Raw genomic sequence first — 17,551 nt, forward strand, 5'->3', positions numbered from 1 at the left:
ATTAAAAAAATATATTTAATATTTGAAAAAAAAGTAGGGAGTGAAGAAAAATGATTTAATATGAGAGATGATATATTACTAGAATACATAAATGCATACATTAACATATATTACATTGTGCAACATACATGACTACATGTTATGTTAAATAAAATAGAAAAATAAGATTATAAAAGATTCTATTATAAATTTTAGAAATTCTTACGAACAAGTCAGGATGGCCGAGTGGTCTAAGGCGCCAGACTCAAGTTCTGGTCCTCTAACGAAGGCGTGGGTTCAAATCTCACTTCTGACAATTTCAAATTTGTTATTTTTATTTTCTATCACTACTACTACCTTATAAAAAAGGTCATTTGTTTAAGCATATTTAGTCATTAACAAATTAAACAAATATATAATGTTTATATTTCGTATAAAAAATGACAAAATGTAGTGAGTACTTAATAAATTAAAAATATAAATAAAACCTAACATAATTTATCGTCATAATAAATAATATATAAGGCATAATATGAAGCAAGAAACATAATATTTAAATATCATCAAATTAAATTACTTATATGATAAAGTGAAACAAAAAAGCATTGTAAAGCATACTGAAAAAAGATTTTCAAATCTTCAAGAATACTAGAGAAATTTGAGCCATAACTTCATTTATTTGTGGTTTTATATTTACATAACCTCAGATCTACAAATAAGAATGACATAATTTAGAAACATTGCTCTTGTCCTTGTTGAACTAGTGTTCAATAATCAATACATATTTTATCTTAATATATAAATTAACAAAATTAAACTACTGTTTCAAATAGAAACTCTTTACGTAGAAAGTGAAAAATACTGAACGATTCATTGATTTTTTGTTCTATGTCCTATGGTTAGTATTAATCAATTACATGTACGATATATTATTTATATAATAATATATCTAAATATCACTTAATAACTATCCAAACAAATTGATTTCAACTAAACGTCCATAATATAAAGTCATTTATTCTTGTTTTCTCATGTCCCATGATTATGTAAAAATCCTCATCTATATGACTATATTTCAATTTCAGTTATACTAAATATATCCTTTAATATTATCGTTAAAATACAACTCTAATTATTCATACAAACCACTATTTCAAGACGTTCATCTTTAACCTGTGTTACTTCTTAGGTTCATTGGTCTGATTATATTTTATTGAGTAAAGTATTATTTTTGTTCCTAATATTTAGAGTAAGTTTTAAAATTATTTCTAACGTTTAAATCGTCTTATTTAAGTTTCTAATATTTTAAAATCGGCTCAATGTTGTCCTACCGTTAGAAATCTGTTAACAGAATTGACGGTGGGACAAAACTAAAACAATTTTAAACGTTAAGGACTTAAATAGGACGAAAACGTTGAGACAAAAATAATAGATAAAAATAAATTTTAATTTTATCTATTAATAATATTATTTTTTTACGGTACACAGTTATTTAATTATATTTTAACCACATTTAAGTAAATTAAACTTAATCATTTTATTCTAATAAATTTATTTTTTATAATTTTATTATCAAAGATTTTTATTCATCATGAAATGTTTGTAAAATGATTAGTATATAAACTTGCAAAAAAGAAAAAAATGTGATTCGGATGGATTTTGTGAAAAATAGATTAAGTGAAAAATAATGGTTAAGATGAGAGATTCGGGGTAAGTAAATTTGTGAGGAAAAATACTTCTATTAATGACAAATAAGCAATAGAAGAACTAATGATGAGAAATAGATGTGAAGAACAAGTGTTGAGACCTCCATTAATGTCACAAAAGGATGAATGACCTTTGTTTAAAGTAGACAGGGGTTGGTTAATAGTTGTCGAGTGTTTTGGTAGAACACCAGAATGCCAGTTTTTACTCGTGAAGGTGGTGACTGAAATGAAGAACAATAAAAGAAAATTTGGGTAGAGGAAAAGATGGATTTTTTAGCTTATTAGCTTCAGAAGTCAGAAAGATCTAGAAGAATGTGAAGGGTAAAGGGTGCTTTACAGAGGTGGCTTGAGGTCCTTTTTATAGTGTAAAACCATGATGAAGAGGAAATCTATTGTCCAATAGTTTTAGTCTGATATTTGGTTTACTCTTTTTTATCCCAAATATCTTTTAGTATTCCCGTCACTTTAAGTCTTTTCAACTGTTGAATGGAGGAAGTTGATTTCCACACGTTAAACTAAAGCTCATGGCATGTGACATCAGTGAAAGGACGTCTAGTTTGATTTTCTTTTAACTAGATGACACCTTTACACTCCAAATCCAACCAATTCACTTCTACCAATTTAGTTTCCACTGAAGAAAAATTCAACTTCTCAAGGTGTTCTTTTGGGTTCCATCCTTTCACCCAATACCTTTAAGAGGAACTTGACTCTTGTTTGACCATGTTTGTAGGTCATTCTTAAAATTATTTATGTACAAAAAAGGTTTATATTTTTAGTACACAATCAAAATGATACTACAATAGAGTATAAATTGTACCTTTTGTCTTTTATGTATCGAAATTATTTAATGTTTAAGTAAAAATCTTTAAAAGTAAAATTATAAAAAAATTAATTTATTTAAAATGAAAGTAATGTGATTAAGTGTAATTTACTTAGATGTGATTAAAAAATAATTGAATAACTATGTACCGTAAAAAATTGATATTATTGAAGGATAAAATTAAAATTTATTTTTATGTATCGTTTTTTTCCCAATATTTTCGTCCTATTTACGTTCCTAACGTTTCAAAATCGTCTCAATTTTGTCCCGTCATCAATTATGTTAACAGATCTCTAATGGCAGGATAACATTTAGCTAATTTTAAAACATTAGGAATTTAAATAGGACGATTTAAACGTTAGGAATAACTTTGAGACTTACCCTAAACGTTAGGGACAAAAATGGCTTTTTTACTGAAATGCGCATAGAAAAATGTTTGATTCCCAATATATGCATGGTTTGAAACTCCTCCTTAAATACGCACAACCAATTTGCAAGGGTCAGCCACGAAATGGAAATAGGAGCCATCTCAAGAATGGTGGCCACGAAATGTAGTCTGTCGTCTGACACAACCCATTCCTAGTGCATCAGCCACGAAATGGTGGATCTCAGGTATGACACACGAAATGGTGAACCTCAGGTATGATGCACACGAAATGGCAGCGGGGCAGTGAAGGCAGCAACTCCTAGTAGTGATAGTTCCCGTACGAGCATGCAGTGGGTAGTTTGAGAGGCAATTTATTATAGTGTTGTGGGTGAAGCAATATAAAAGGGGGTAAAGGAGAAGAGACCAATTCGAATGGTAGGAAACAGGAAAGAAGTAGTGGGGTTTAGTGTGTTGTTGTGTTTGTGGTGCAGTTAAAAAAGTTTTTTGTAGTGGAGAAATATTTTTTTAATTCATAAAAATGAGTAGTAGTGGAATTAATGTGGAAGAAAACCTTAATAGGTTGGATGAATTTCACATTTCTGTGCATTTACATTTGAAGGTGAGTTTTTTAATAAATAAATAAAAATTTGTTGATGATTAAAAAAAATTGTTGTAAATTGAATAATTGTGTTTTGATCCTTTTTTATTTCAGCCGGCATGTGTGTTGACTCCGCATGGCACACTAGTCGACCTTTTTACTTCAGATGAAGCATATCCAAGTATGGAGATTAGGAGGCAAATGCTTGAACCATATCTGAGAAGAGCCGGATTCTATTATGCGTCTTTGATAAAGCGTTTTGAATATGACAACCCATTGATTAGCGCTCTTGTGGAAAGATGGCATCCTAAGACCCACACATTCCATCTCCCATAGGGTGAGTGTACTGTTACTCTGGAGGATGTTGCTATGCAGTTGGGGTTACCAATCGACGGTGAGCTGGTGAGCGACACTCTAAGGTCTTGAAGTAAGTTCCACCAGAGAGATATTTGGCAATGGTGTGAGGAACTCCTTGGTGAAGTTCCTGATGGACATGTTGGGACCGCAAAGTTTAACATAAAATTGAAGTGGCTCAGAAGTCGGCTCCAACAGATGCCGCTGGACTCTCCAAAGGACGCCATCATATAGTACGCACATTGTTACATTCTGTATTTGCTGGGTGGCATTCTACTTCCGGACAAGGCAAACAACACGGTCCATATCCGTTATCTTCCTCTCTTGGCCAACTATGATGCCATTAGTACCTATAGCTGGGGCAGTGCGGTTCTCTGTTGGTTATATAGAGCAATGTGCCTAGCAACTGATTATAACACCGAGGGAATGGTTGGCTACTATACGTTACTGATGTCATGGATATACTATACGCTACCTTTTTGGGCACCAGAAATGACGAGTCCGTATAACTTTCCCTTAGCTACAAGGTAATACATTATACCGCATCTCATTTGTGTTTTTGTATTTGTACTATTTCATGTGCGTTTAAAATGAAACTACGTTATGAGCAACATGTTTTTGTATAGGTGGGCAGGTAAGAAAGGGAAGAATGACTATGCTGAGCAACGCTTGCTTAAGCACCGCTTGAAGTTGGACAACCTGAAGGTGGATGAGGTAATTAATGTCATGATTTGAAACAGTTGAATTATTTTTTCATCACATGCATATGTTTAACGGTTTCTTGGATGTTTGGTGCTTGTAGTTTATGTGGATGTCGTACATGGATGCACGTATTATGTCGAGAGTGCTGGGGGGATTTCTAGGTGCCCCACATGGAGATTTCTATACAGCGGTCGTGCCTTTGATATTATTCTGGTGGATCGATATTGTTAACATAGACAGAGTCATGCGTCAGTTCGGGGAAAAACAAGGACTGCCAAACCCTCCGTTGAACATCGATACTTTCATGGACAATCGGCTCGCAACAACGATGGATGGTGCCCCATCTGCCTACAAACATGGTTCGAAGTGTGGGCAAACTGACATACTGTATCATACCGGCTACAGATTGATCGAGCAGATACATTGCGCCCGAGTCATGATTATTATAGGTGGTACTGTGTGCGGAGTAAGAGGTTTCTGTCAGCCCCCGATGTGTTGCATGATCCCAGAGGTGATGACTCCGGCAGGTGCCCCGGCAGAGATAAGTAGAATTCCCGACTGAGTAGCTACATGCCTCCTTAAGTTTAAAAGAAAAAAGTACCATGAGTCTGTATTCTCTCTTTCGATAAGCGCAAAAACTATGGGCAGTATGTTGTTGACCCCATCCTGTGCTATTCCCATCAATAAGGTCCCTGTGTACTTGCCATACAAGTGTATTCCGTCAACCGATACCAGTGGCTTGCAGTGCTTGAATGCTTCAACACACGATAGGAACGATCAGAAAACTTGATGAAACATGACACTGTCACAGTCGAGCATGTTTCTCATGTAGTACCGTCAAGTTTGTATATCCACAATTGTACCAAACACAATTAGTGGAATAAATTGTACATCAACAAATGTGAAAAATTGACCCAGTCTCCGTAGATCATCAATAAATTAGAATAAATTGACATGTACTTTATTATTAACTTTGCTAACTCATATGATAACTAAAATGAATTTATTTTCGTTATTAATGGGAGAATATAAGAAAATTATAATTAGGTTACTTTATTATAAAAGTCTTCAAAACATTATGTTTTATTTAACAGGATGGTTTTGAGATTTTTTTTAAATTATCCTCCTCGATTAAAGTTGATGCATGAGTGATGAAACTGGTTCACTCTTTCTTTTGATCTAGCTACCACCTACCAGAGTCTTCAAATGCTTTTATTCTTCAAAACCTAGCAGTTCCATTAAAACTAAAAATGTTATAGAAGATCCCACTGACCTGCTGTTCTACCTTAAATTGAAAGCATAAATTAATGTTTTGTAGTCTTATGAGTAAGTTCTCCTCCTTATTTATAAATACTCGTGAGCCAATCGAGGGTTCAAGATTGCCTTAAAGTAGGATGGTATAGTCTGCGACAATGATCAATACCATCTATGTTTATTTTTATTTTTATTATGTTATTTTAATGAGAGGGGGCAGTGGTGTTAGTGGCCATTGATGAGCGGATAATTTATACGCTTTTTGGAATTATTTTTAGGTAGTTTTTAGTATGATCTAGCTACTTTTAGGGATGTTTTTATTAGTTTTTATGCAAAATTCACATTTCTGGACTTTACTATGAGTTTATGTATTTTTCTGTGATTTCAGGTATTTTCTGGTTGAAATTGAGGGACCTGAGCAAAAATCTGATAGGAGGGTAAAAAAGGACTGCAGATGCTGTTGAATTCTGACCTCCCTGCACTCGAAATAGGTTTTCTGGAGCTACTGAACTCCAAATGACGCGCTCTCAATTGCGTTGAAAAGTAGACATCCAGGGCTTTCCAGCAATATATAATAATCCATACTTTATTCGAGTTTAGATGACGCAAACTGGCGTTCAACGCCAGTTCCATACTGCATTCTAGAGTAAAATGCCAGAAACACGTCACAAACCAGAGTTAAACGCCAAAAACATGTTACAACTTGGCGTTTAACCTCAAGAGAAGCCTCTACACGTGTAAAGCTCAAGCTCAACCCAAGTACACACCAAAGTGGGCCCCGAAAGTAGATTTCTGCACTTAGACTTATTTCTGTAAACCATAGTAACTAGTTTAGTATAAATAGAACCTTTTACTATTGTAATAGGGGTCTTTTTCCCTATTTTTGAATTCATATGCCATTTAGGGAGGCTGGTCATTCGGCCATGCCTGGACCTTTATCACTTATGTATTTTCAACGGTGGAGTTTCTACACACCATAGATTAAGGTGTGGAGCTCTGCTGTTCCTCGAGTATTAATACAAAGTACTATTGTTCTTCTATTCAATTCATGCTTATTCTTATTCTAAGATATTCATTTGCACTTCAACCTGATGAATGTGATGATCCGTGACACTCATCACTATTCTCACTTATGAACGTGTGCCTGACAAACACTTCCGTTCTACCTGTGAAAGCTAGAGTGTGTATCTCTTGGATTCCTAACCCACGACGCATGGCTGCCTTGCCAGACAACCGAGCCTCCCATTCCGTGAGATCAGAGTCTTCGTGGTATAAGCTAGAATCCATTGGCAGCATTCTTGAGATCCGGAAAGTCTAAACCTTGTCTGTGGTATTCCGAGTAGGATCTGGGATGGGATAACTGTGACGAGCTTCAAACTCGCGAGTGTTGGGCGTAGTGACAGACGCAAAAGGATCAATGGATCCTATTCCGACATGATCGAGAACTGACAGATGATTAGCTGTGCTTTGACAGCGCATTTGGACCATTTTCACTGAGAGGATAGGAAGTAGCCATTGCAACGGTGACACCTTGCATACAACTTGCCATGGAAAGGAGTAAGAATGATTGGATGAAAGCAATAGGAAAGCAGAGATTCAGAAGGAACACAGTATCTTCATGCGCTTATTTGAAATTCCCACCAATGAATTACATAAGTATCTCTATCTTTATTTTATGCTTTATTTATCTTTATATTAGAAAACCATTATAACCATTAGAATCCGCCTGACTAAGATTTACAAGATGACTATAGCTTGCTTCAAGCCGACAATCTCCGTGGGATCGACCCTTACTCACGTAAGGTTTATTACTTGGACGACCCAGTGCACTTGCTGGTTAGTTGTGCGAAGTTATGAAGAAGAGTGATATTACAATTGTGCGTACCAAGTTGTTGGCGCCATTGAGATCACAATTTCGTGCACCAGCCATAGCAGTAGAAATGTTAGTAGCTAAAGATGAGAGTTTGATGAAAAAATATTTTAACTCGAGTGGTGGTAAAAAGTTAGAGATTGCGGTAGTAGCGATTAGTGACAGATTGATCGGACTTAAGATGATCATGGTCTCCTAAGTTTTTTATTTTAAATAGTAGTAGTAAATAATATTAAGTGTTTTTTGTGTACAATGATATTATGAGAAATTCTCCACATACAAGCGTTTTTCTATACAAGTCATACAAGTCATTTATTTCTTTTTCTTTTTCTTTCTCCATGCCTCCTCTTTTTCTTCTCCTTCTTCTTCTTTTTTCGTGCCTCTTCTTCTTTGTTTTTGAAGTGTTTCATCTTCATCGTCGTTTTTCTCCTCGTTCTTCTTTTGATTTTGCAACATTATGTATTTTTTTTCTTTGTTTGATTTTTTCCTCCTAAAAAGAATTATGAGAATATGAAATAAGAAATGAAGAAGAAGCAGCAGAAGATGAGGAGGAGAAAGAGGAAGAGTTCTGAATTATGCATAAGGTGTACTTTAAAGAATTTTGGGTGTATTTTTGTAAATTCTTTGGGTGTATTTTTGTAATCCTTTTGGTGTATTTATGTAATCCTTTGGGTGTATTTCTATAATCGTTTAGGTGAATTCCTGTAACTGTTTCGGTGTATTTCTGTAATCGTTTGGGTGTATTTCTATAATTGGTTGGGTGTATTTCTGTAATCGTTTGGGTGTATTTCTGAAGTTCCATTATCTTCAAAACGATTTCAAAGCTTGATTTTAGAAACCATGAAAATCGAAAAAAAAAACGAAGCAAGAATACCAATGATAAACGCAGATAAAACAACAAATGAAAAGGCAAAGAGAAAACGCACGAAGGAGATTAAACAAATTTGACAAGAAACTCGTTTTCATGGAAGAAGAAGAAGAAGAGTAGGAGAAGAAGAAGGAAGAGGATGAGGAGAAGGAGGAACGCAAATCACGCCATGGAAATCGTATATGGGCCAGCGTGCTTTTTGTTAAGTTTCTCCCAATTTGTATAACGTGTAAACCAAATGACTTGTATGTGTAGAACTCCAAGTAGTGTTTGAGAGAAGGACAAATAGATTTTTTATTTTTTGAATCGCAAATATTTAAATTCCCAACAATTTGAAAATACATTTAAGTCTCTGACCTTCTTAAAATTTGGACACATTGATCTTTCTGTTCATTTGGATCTAGCAGATCCAACGAAAAAATCAAACATGGCTTCCGTTGTATTGGTCTGGTTGATATACGGATGCACACGTGAGAAAATTTTTAAAATAGGACAAATTAGACGATCCAGGAATCGATATGCCCAAATTTTAAGAAAGTCGAGGACTTAAATATTTTTTCAAATCTTCAAAGATATAAATGTTCGCAGACCAAAAGGTTAAGAACCTCTTTATCTTTTTCTCTAAGTGCTTTTGATATATGATGTTAGATTAAAACAAAAATATATTGTAGAACCTTGTAAACTAAAATTTAACTAAAGTCTGCAATATGTATTGGGCTATTGTCTATGGGCTCTTGTTAATAAATAACCCATTTTGATAAATAATAAAAAACAGTTACTATGGTAGCCCATGTTATCAATTAAAATAGTCTATCTTTCTTCCAATAAAATTTCAATGGATACCCTAATTGGCCAATTCTCTATTCCATCAAAACATGAGAGCAGCGCACACTTTTGTCTCTTATTAGTGGCTCTCATGGTGGACTATTGTAGATTTTTGTCTTTCCATTTCAATTTTCTTTCCATACCAAGATATATAATGAAGAAAAAGGAATAAATATTTGTTTGGTAACTAAAATTTAGGGTCAAAATTAAAATAGTCTCTAATCTTATTTTAAATTTAAAATCGTTTCTAATATTTTATTTAATATTAAAATTATTCTTTTAAATAAAATATTTTTTTAAAAGACAACAATACAATTGCACTACCGTTCATTTTGCATTCCTCACCACCACCATTTACTTTGCATTCTCTACATTCTCCACCACCGTCATCCCTCTTATTTTCACTATCAGTCATTTCTTTCCACAACAACAACAACAGAATATATATTCAAATTCAAGGATCCATTATCAACAATAACATTCAAATCAACAATAACACAATATTCAACATTCAAAGAACATTCAAATGACATAATGGTGGTGCTGTTGCCACCACCGTCGAAAGAAGCGAGATTGCAGAGGGGGAGAGAAAGAATTCGAAATCGTCAATAAGGGAGGGAGAAAGAGAAGCAGAGACTTAGAGAGAAGGAAGCCTCGTCGCACCTAGCTATCGCCGTCACAACTCACTGTTGCCCTTCCAGCGCCGCAATTTACTGTCGCCCTCGCAGTGTTGCACCTACCCCTTGCCCTCCTTGTGTTCCTCGTCGTCGTCGGGAAGGTGATGGTGGTGGTGGTGGTGGTCGTGTTCCTCGTATTTTCCAATTTTGGACCTCCCTTTTCTCGGTTTTAGATCTCCCTTTCCTCCCTTTTCTGGTGACCATTTCAAAGACCAGCAGTGGCAGTTGCGACATGAGCTCTCTCTTTGAGAGCATAAGATTAACCAAAACAGTACTTATCCCGAACAAAAAATATTGAAATGAAGAGTAAAATATTGACAATTAGGTGCACAATAAAAACTCAAAGAGGTATATCTCAATTTTTTTAAGTTAGTAACAATGTCAAGTATTATTATATTATTTATTTAAATTAATCAATTTATTTTTTTATATAATGGATAGTGAAATTCAAAGGTTGAAGTGAGAATAAAACTTAATAGAATTATTTTTGTGTGAGACTTAAAACAAAAATAATAAAATAAAATCAATAACTTTATTTTTTATTATTATATATATCCTTTAATTGATAAATTAATTCGTCTTGTTTTGACTCTTCCTGTGACAACAGCAACAACTGAACGGGCCTTTTCAGCTATGAAGATTATTAAAACAAGGCTTCGAAACAAGATGGAAGATGAATTTTTAACAGATTGTATGATTGTATATATTGAAAAGGAAATTGCTTCAAAATTCACTTCAAAGATGATAATTGATGATTTTAGTTCCATGAAGTATCGTCAAGCAAATTTAAAAATATCAAAATTTTAAAATATATAGTTAAATATTAACTTTTATATAATATTATTATTTTCTTAATATATATGCTATAAATTATATTTTATTAATTTTTTGTTATATTATATTTTATTTTGTATTTAATTGACTCCTCTTATAAAATTTTTGGTTCAACCACTGGTGGCAATAAAGAATTATATTTTAGCAGTGGAATAAGGTAGGTTTGGAGGTGTCATTTAGATATTTTAGAATATAAATAATTTTCTCAATCGAAACTCATTTTTTATGAGTGCAAAATTAGATTTATTTTTTGTCAGTAAATTTATTAATATTTTAAGCTTTCGTAGTAGATAAAAAATAATAATTTACTTCCTCAAATACAATAAACATTTGACACAAAAATTTATTTGTTAAATAAATCATCTGATTAATAGAAGTTTAAAGTTTTCAAATTTTTTATTTTAGTAAATGTACAAATTTTATATGGTATATAAGGTTTCGTATTTTTCACACTCTGGAATTAGTTAATACGTCACCTATAGTTCTATGTACAGAAATATAAAGAATATTTTATCTAAAGCTAAAAAAATAATTATTATATTAATTATTATATATTTTTGTATATTTATACATATTAATTATTCTTTTTCAATTAAATAATTAACCAATTAAATAATTAAAATATTATTATAGAATAATTAGACTTACTATTAATGAGTTATTAATTTTTTTAACAGTAATATAATAAAAAAGTTATAAAATGCCAAGTTCATATTTCTTTATACAATAGCTGAATAATTGCCGATTTTTTGCATACGAAAAATATAAAACTAAGGCTAGTAGACAAATAATAGTAGTTTAGGGTGTTTGAAAAATCGTTGGAAGGGAAGAAGTAAGATTTTTTAAAAGTTTTAATTGGTAAATATTTTTTTCATGAATGCAAAAATGATTTTGCTACTAAAATCACGTTTACAATAAGTAACTATTTTTAGTTTTTGCGTTTTTTTAACGGCTTTTAGCCATAGATATTAACTATTTATTTATCTTTTACCAGCTTTATTCTTTATGTATCTTATTGTATTATTTATAAAATTTTTGTTATTTCTATTTATATGAGCTCTATTTTTTATTATTTATTATTTTTATTTTTTTCAACTGTTTGTTTGACATTATACACTTTTATAATTGTGATTTTTGTGTATTATGTTTGTTATTATCTTTTTATAATATAATTTATTGATTATATTAGGTAAAGTAAATTAAACAAAATTAACGGTAAATAATAATAATAGTAGTAAAAAATTATAGCATACTAAAAACAGAATACTAAAAATATACTATATAAAAAGATCATTAAGAATTTTGAGATTTGTTTTAATTATTACAAAGTAAATATTTAATTTTTTTTATTATTTTTAGTATTCTCTTTTATAATTATAATTCTATTCTCGTATGCTATGTTTTAGTGTAATTTTTTATAATATAGATTATTATTCCATTAAAAAAGATAAATTAAATAAAAAATTAATCATAGATAATAATAAAATCATAAACGTTAAATTCCAAAATTAATATTAAGAATAAGATTATTGAGAATATTAGAATAAGAATACGATGTAATAAAATACTAAAGTAACGTTAATACTTACAAAATGTAACATATTTGATTAAAAATATCTAAATTAAAATGATAGGATAATATAAAAAAATTATTTAAGTTGATGTCTATTTTAATAATTTTTTATCTAAAAATAATTTTAAACGGTATAAACTAAACAATATTTATTTTATTATAATTTATTTTGATACAAAAATTACTAAACGTAAATCATTTTAACACAAACTTATTTTTTATCAAAATCAAGTTTACAAAATTAATTTTATGTAAATTTTCGTTTATAAACTGTAATTCAAATATACTTATTAGTAATAAGAGTAGAAACACGTTTTTTTGGCTGGTGGATATGGATTATTCATGCCAGAAGGGGCGTACACATTTCTCAACATTATTATTGCGCCAGCGACGTTGTTGAAAATTTGTAAATGGACAATCCCTTATACGAAAAGAGAGAGACCCACAGGGCACACACGCACACATTCTCCTCGTGCCCAAGAGACAAGAGGCAGCGTCACGAACGAATCAAATGGGAAATGGACCAACACATAAAGGGATTAGGAGAGATAAGCTTTCTGCACATTTTAATTTGTGTTAAGGATACAGTTCAACTAGTCATCTGCAACCTTTTCTATCACAATCAAGTTAACCTTGAAATTTTACTATAACTTGGCTCTCAATCAATTAATAGAGCTTCGGATTTTTTCGTTTCCTTTTTAGTATAAACAGTATTAATTCGTCTAATTATATATCGTGATCTACTATAACAATGATAATCTAACAAGACCTATATACTCATAATACATACGTAAATGAGATTACCGCTTTACCAGTTGGCACAATCGGTATATTAGAGTATAACCATTAATGTTACCTTCTCCTATCAGCTTAAGCTTTTGGGATGAGTGGTTTCATGACATGGTATCAAAGCTCTATGTCCGAAAGGTTAAGAGTTCGATCCTAAAGAGAGGCTCTTGCTTGAGGGAAAATATTAGAGTATAACCATTAATGTTACCTTCTTCTATCAACTTAAGCTTTTGGGATGAGTGGTTTTATGACACAGCAAAAGTTGTTTAAATTCTGATTGAATAATATATATGCTAATGACATCAATGCGATACCTTTTATAAAAAAAAAAAGGAAAAACTACCAAAAGTACTCATGAAGTTTACGAACGCTGACAAAAGTATCCATAAACTAAGGAAATTAACGATGTACTCATAAAAGATGGATTTTGTATGACAAAAGTATCCAAATCCTAAATTTTTGTTGATTTTTTAATAAAATTCCTAAACTACCCTACATTCAACCTCAATTCACTTTTTCAACCTTTCATAACCCAATCTGCACCAACTCTTGCCATGGAGTCCGAAACTACTCCTACAACAAACCAGACCGAAATCAATGGTAGTAGTGGTGGTGGTGGAGGATCAGACCTCAACCGATTCACTCATAAGTTTGCAATCCATACCCAAACCAAATCTATCAAACACCAAAAAATATTCAACAATAAAAATTTTCAAATTCATTCATCCAATTTCAATTCACTTTAGCAAAACTAGAAGTAGAAACAGCCATTAACTATAAAAAACCAACAAATTCATTCATCAAATTTAAAATTTATTTAAGCAAAAATCAGAAGTAAAAGTAGTCATAAACCTGATCTTCTGTAAATCAATCTCAGCCTTCCTAAAAAATAGAAGTAGATTTAAAAAAATAGAACAATATCATTTTAGTAGTAATTAAATCAATTTCTGAAAAGAAGAAAAATAAAATAAAAAAATGTTTAAAAAAAGAAATAGCTTTTCTTCGCTAGCTGTAACATCGTCAATGGCAGAACCTCCATCCACGGCACCACCTCCCTTTCTTCTTTGATTTCTCTTTACCGAACCCTCTTCCTGCATGCAAAAGCACCACGACCCCTCTCTCTTCTCAGGCGTGCGACGATGGTATTCTCCTCTGCTAGGTCAAGCGCGCCACAATGACGTTCTCCTCGGCTGCAACAAGTGCGCCACGGCGATATTCTCCTCAGGTTGGGTCACAGGCGCGTGATGAAGATGTTGTAGTCACCTTAAGAGTGAAAAAAGAGAAGACTCTGTGAGGATTTTTGAGAGAGGGGTAAGTGAGGAGATAAGAAGAAGTGAGAAGAGAGGGAGTGACGGTAGAATGAGGTAAGGGTGGGTAATTTGAAAATTTTATTAAAAAATCAATAAAAATTTAGGATTTTGACACTTTTGTCATACGAAATTCATCTTTCATGGGTACAACGTTAATTTTCTTAATTTATGGGTACTTTTGTCAGCGTTCATAAACTTCATGGGTACTTTTGGTAGTTTTTTCAAAAAAAATAAGTAACTAACTCCATATGCAGTTAAGTAGTTAATTTAGCATTCAATTTTTAAAAAAACTTTAATTTTAAAATTTCAAAAAATTAGGTATGCGCTCAAATAATACGCATGCTATTACTCTAATCCATAATATTGCAACAACGTGATCTTTCCCTCCAATTTCTCTCACCACAACGTCGCGTCTCCCTCTCCAAGTTGTGTTACCGCACTGCTGTGCCTTCCTGGTTCGTCTCTTATCGCCATGTCGCCAAGCCTCTCCTTCCCTACTCTTTTCACCACGATGTCGCATCCTCTTCTCTAACAATTTTTGTCGCAACACTGTCCGTCTCCAATCCAACCCTTCTCGTTGCAATGCCTTCCATCTTCTTCCAACTCCTCTCGGCCCGTTATGACACTACTGCATGAAAATCCTCTCACCGCAGCGTCATTTAGTATCTCTTCTACCCCACGCCACCATGTCACATCAAATCCGTGCGCCCGTCATCATTCACCGCGCACCAGTTATTCATCGACAAAAGCAACGCGTCCTCTACGGTCGACGGCACACAAGATAGCGACTGCAATGGTTACGCCACACACGGCCCGGCCTTTTTCTGGTAGATTTTAGATGATTCTTTTTACTAGTTTTGGATTTCTTCTTCTTCTTGTAGATTTTGGATGATTCACTTTACTAGTTTTGAATATTTTTTCTCTTAAATTTCGAAGGTACCTCTTTTATATGTTTTGAATATTTTTTTTCTTATGTTCTGGATGTTTCTTTTTTGTGAGCCACTTAAATAAAGACGTCTGAAACGTCTTTTTTTTAAAATATTTTTTAATAATTAAAATGTAATACATATAATCGATTAAATTGTGTTATTTTTGTCAAAATTAGACTAGACAAATTAATTTAACCGAAGAAATGGCAAATCAAATCTTGAACTGGTCTAATTAATATTATTTTTATAAAAAATAACTACAATATCCTATTATAAAAATGGCTAAAATACTCCTATTATATTCACTATTTTTTCGATCAAATTAATTTGTTTGACCTAATTTTAACAAAAATAATATAGTTTAATTTATTATTTGTGTTAAATTTTAATTACTAAAAAATATCTTTAAAAAAAGACATTTTAGATGTCTTTATCTAAGTAGCTTCCTTCTTTTTTTTCTAGGTTTTGGATTTTTTTAAATAGTTTTATATGCTTCTTTTTTTAGTGTTCGAATGGTTTTTGGATGTTTGTTTTTATTTGATTTTAGATAATTTTTTTTAATTTGAATTCACATTTTCTCCAAGAGAAAATCTAAAAAAAAGGACTTGACGGACGGTGGTGGACAATGGGAATAAGTTTTAAGCGAGGAAAGGTGGTGGGCGGCGCAATGCAGTAGCGCGATTTTGGAACGCAGTGTGTGAATTTAGGTTTTTTTCTCTCCTTGTTACATATTTATTGACAGTAATTGACTAATATTTTAATTAGTTATTTAGCAAAGTTATTTTTCATAAATATGATGTAGTAGTTAGAAGTAATTGATTTTACAAAATTTAAAAAATAAAAAATTTAATTATATTAAAATCAAGTACTCTAATTTTTGTCTAGAAAATTATAAAATTTCTAAAATTAAAATTGAACTCTTCAATTTTATTTTTTATAAAAAATAAAAAATATATTTAAAAATATTTTTTATATCAAAATTAGACCTTTTAATTTTATTTTTTATAAAATTCATAATATTGAAAATAATAGACCCACCGATTTGTTGAATGTCGAATTTTAAAAAATTGCAAACCATATCTTTTGATTTTGATTTTTTTTTTAAACTATCCTCATATTTTGAAAAAAATAAAAATAATAATATACTAAAAAAATCAGATTATAGCTATATGAATTTTTTTCCATGTTGAAGTATCAAATATGTATGTAAAGTATAAAAATTAATTTGTGAGAAATATATTATCTTATAATTTTTTTATTTCTTTTTAATAAATAAAAAATAGGGATAAGTATTGATTTGGTCCCTAATGTTTAGGGTCGTAATTAAATTCATCCTTATCATTATTTTGGATTTAAAATCATCCCCAACGTTGTATTTGGTATTAAAATCGTCCTTTTGGATGATTTAACCCTTAGGTATATCACAAAATAGAGAGAGAAACAAGGTTCTTCTTCGTTCTTCACTTCTTCTCACTCACATTCAGAGAAGAGAGAAGCAGAAACTCAGAGCAGAGACTCAGAGAGAGAGAGAGAGAGAGAGGAGAGAAGAAAGTCTCGCCGTCGCCGTCGTGGTCGCCGACGCCCTCCCCTTTGACCTCACCTCGCCACGCCTCGCCTTCCCCTTCGCCCATGCTTCACCGCGCATTGCCCTCGCTTCGCCTCGCCTTGCCTCATCGCACCTGGCCCTTACCCTCGTCGTCGTCGGAGAGGTGGTGGTGGTGGTCATCGTGTTCCTCGCGTTTCCAGCATTACCGCCGTGCCTCCCTTCCCCTTCCTTTCCTACTCTTCGCTATCTAGATTCACTGTCACCACCACCACGCAATTCTACAATCACAGGTAAATTAAGATTCAAGTTCCTAATTCCTATTCTTATTCATCACAATCCCTAATTTTCAAATTTATCACAATCCCTAATTTTCAAATTCATCACAAACCTTGCAGTGGTTTCCGTCGAGGCTGAAGGAGGTCGTCGCCGAGCTGTTCCCCTCCCTACGTCGCTGCTGCTACTGCAACCACCTTTTCTCTAATCTTTGTTTTTATTTTTTTATGTTCTTGTTTCCGGATTCCTGTTGCTTTTTTCATTTTCCGTTTTTTAT

At 32.4% G+C, this 17,551-nt stretch overlaps 1 non-coding gene across 1 annotated transcript; it reads left to right on the top strand.

Annotated features, from left to right (window-relative positions):
- The first annotated feature begins 211 nt into the window (after positions 1 to 211).
- TRNAL-CAA (transfer RNA leucine (anticodon CAA)) lies at positions 212 to 295 on the top strand. The gene has a single exon. It is a non-coding gene; the product is annotated as a tRNA-Leu (tRNA).
- Positions 296 to 17,551: the final 17,256 nt, after the last annotated feature.

This window comes from Arachis duranensis, chromosome 9 (assembly GCF_000817695.3).
Source record: "Arachis duranensis cultivar V14167 chromosome 9, aradu.V14167.gnm2.J7QH, whole genome shotgun sequence".
In the NCBI taxonomy this organism is placed as follows: domain Eukaryota; kingdom Viridiplantae; phylum Streptophyta; class Magnoliopsida; order Fabales; family Fabaceae; genus Arachis; species Arachis duranensis.